We start from the raw sequence: 2,803 nt of genomic DNA, 5'->3' as shown, positions 1-2,803 counted from the left end.
GTAAGTTGGTGGTTGAAGATATCCCTCTAGTGGTGTGGGGGCTGTAGTTTGGCAAAGTGGGTGGGGTTTTATCCTGCCTGTTTGTCCCTGTCCGGGGGTATCGTCGGGCGGGGCCACAGTATCTCCCGGCCACTCCTGTCTCAGCCTCCAGTACTTATGCTGCAATGGTTTGTGTCGGGGGGCTAGGGTCAGTCTCTTATATCTGGAGTATTTCTCCTGTCTTATCCGGTGTCCTGTGTGAATTTAAGTATGCTCTCTCTAATTCTCTCTTTTCTTTCTTTCTCTCTATTACTTTCTTTCTTTCTCTCTCTGAGGACCTGAGCCCTAGAACCATGTCTCAGGACTACCTGGCCTGATGACTTCTTGCTCTCCCCAGTCCACCTGGTCATGCTGCTGATCCAGTTTCAACTATTCTGCCTGCGACTATGGAACCCTGACCTGTTCACCGGACGTGCTACCTGTCCCAGACCTGCTGTTTTCAACTCTCTAGAGACAGCAGGAGTGGTAGAGATACTCTGAATGATTGGCTTTGAAAAGCCAACTGACATTTACTCCTGAGGTGCTGACCTTTTGCACCCTCTACAAGCACTGTGATTCTTATTATTTGACCATGCTGGTCATGAACATTTGAACATCTTAGCCACGTTCTGTTATAATCTCCACCCGGCATGGCCAGAAGAGGACTGGCCACACCTCATAGCCTGGATCCTCTCTAGGTTTCTTCCTAGGTTCTGGCCTTTCTAGGGAGTTTTTCCCAGCCACCGTGCTTCTACACTTGCATTGCTTGCTGTTTGGGGTTTTAGGTTCTGTTTCTGTACAGCACTTTGTGACATCAGCTGATGCAAGGAGGGCTTTAAACAATGTTTTGATTGATTGACGTTGAGACTGGTATTTTGTGAGTACTATTTAATGAACCTGCCAGTTAGCTAGCTAGGTACTGTAACTGTTACTGTTATTGCTTTCTGTTTGTATGTAGCTTGCACTTCAATGGCATCCCTCGAGGAGATTATTTTATCTTTCCAACCAGGCAAAGTACTATGAATGCACCACTGATCTTGACAAGAGGCACACCATTCAGAGAAATTCACAATTCAGGGTAACATTAAGCAGATAACTGGGCCGATTCAGCTATGTACAACCATTTTTCAACAACCATTTTCCATCTAGCTAGTTGGTCCTCTACATGTTGCTAGGGGGGGGTTGGCTCATAATAATGTCTGGAATGGAGTTAATGGAATGGTATCAAACACGTGGTTGATCCCATTCTATTGACTCCATTCCAGCCATTATTATGAACCGTCGTCCCCTCAGCAGCCTCCTCTGATATAATTATATGTCTGTCATATTGAGGTATCTAGCTATACGTTAAACCTGATCAATCAAATGGATAGGTGTAAGCAATTATGGTAATTCCAAATGCCCTTAACTCGGTGTCTTCTCTAGACATACACAGAGAGAGGAAGAATGTGAGAAAGAAAGGATGAAAGTGAGAGAGGTTGGAAGAGAGTGGAAGACCGACAGAGAGAAGATGGAGAGAGTAGAAACAGAGAGCGAGAAAAGCAGCAGTGCAAATGTACTTAGACTTGAGTATTTCAACAATGTGTCTCTTTCAACTTGTTAGGCAATCACAGTACCTACGGGGGAAGGATGGCCAGCCACACAGGAGGGTGATTTTTACTAAAGAGGAGAAGGAGGCCGTGCTGACCGAGATGCATGCTGGCCAATTCGGATTGAATAGCATGATTGCCAAAATCAACCTACGCTTCTTCTGACAGGGAATTGTCAAGGTGGTGGACAGCTGGGCAAGTGAAATAACCTTTTGCTAATCAATCACATTCTATTATTTCTGAAATTATTATGATTTCAATTCATGTCATATCAGGGAGCACACCATGTTTAAATGTGTCACTTTTTGCTTAAAGGTCAGTACGCTGTATAGCCTGCCAGAGGTTTGAGAGGGTAAAGACTGTAGTGCCGGAGTTGAAGCCCATCAAAGGTGTTTCACCATGGCTCATGATCGGTAAGTGTCCCAATTCAAATTCAACTCAAAATAGGTTGTTTTATTTGACCACAGCAGAGTTCAATATTATAGAGTGTGTGTGTGTCAGTATCCTTACGAATATGAAAATCTGCTTACTGTATGACACATATACGGATAAGAATAAAGTCATATTCTCTCCAACACTTTAAATGTTAGGGGTGGATCTCATCGGACCCTTCACGAAATCCAGTAATGGCAACAGCTGCTGTCTGACGGCGACCGATCACTTTACCAAGTGGGTGGAGGCAATACCCAGTAAGGTCAGTAAAGGAAGAGAACGTACTTAACTCTAAATTCCCTTCTGTAACCCATTAAAAAGGGTGCTTGTATCCAAAAATGTATTTTCATTTTGCATGATACCCATCAAGGAAGAAACTGGCGAGGCCACATCCAAGGCAATGATGGACATCTTCAACACCTGAGGTCCTCTTGAGTGACTGAACGCTGGATCAAGGTACAGATGTTATAGGTTTTATTTTTTATTTATTTTTACCTTTATTTAACCAGGCAAGTCAGTTAAGAACACCTTCTTATTTTCAATGACGGCCTGGGAACAGTGGGTTAACTGCCTGTTCAGGGGCAGAACGACAGATTAGTACCTTGTCAGCTCGGGGGTTTGAACTCACAACCTTCCGGTTACTAGTCCAACGCTCTAACCACTAGGCTACGCTGCCGTTATATTCTGTCACCAATGGTTTGTTTTCTTTTTTACAATTTGTTTTTGTTTATCCATGGTACATAATCAGACATATTTCAATATCT

General features: G+C 43.6%; 1 long non-coding RNA gene across 1 annotated transcript; it reads left to right on the top strand.

The window, feature by feature from the left end:
• Positions 1–1,922: 1,922 nt before the first annotated feature.
• On the top strand, positions 1,923–2,497 carry LOC121846783. The gene is made up of 3 exons (XR_006083718.1): positions 1,923–2,020; positions 2,198–2,301; positions 2,410–2,497. It is a non-coding gene; the product is annotated as an uncharacterized LOC121846783 (long non-coding RNA).
• Positions 2,498–2,803: the final 306 nt, after the last annotated feature.

This window comes from Oncorhynchus tshawytscha, linkage group LG07, assembly GCF_018296145.1.
Source record: "Oncorhynchus tshawytscha isolate Ot180627B linkage group LG07, Otsh_v2.0, whole genome shotgun sequence".
Classification (NCBI taxonomy): Eukaryota; Metazoa; Chordata; class Actinopteri; order Salmoniformes; family Salmonidae; genus Oncorhynchus; species Oncorhynchus tshawytscha.
The sequence above is the reverse complement of the archived record's forward strand: the minus strand, read 5'-3'. Positions and strand labels throughout refer to the sequence as shown.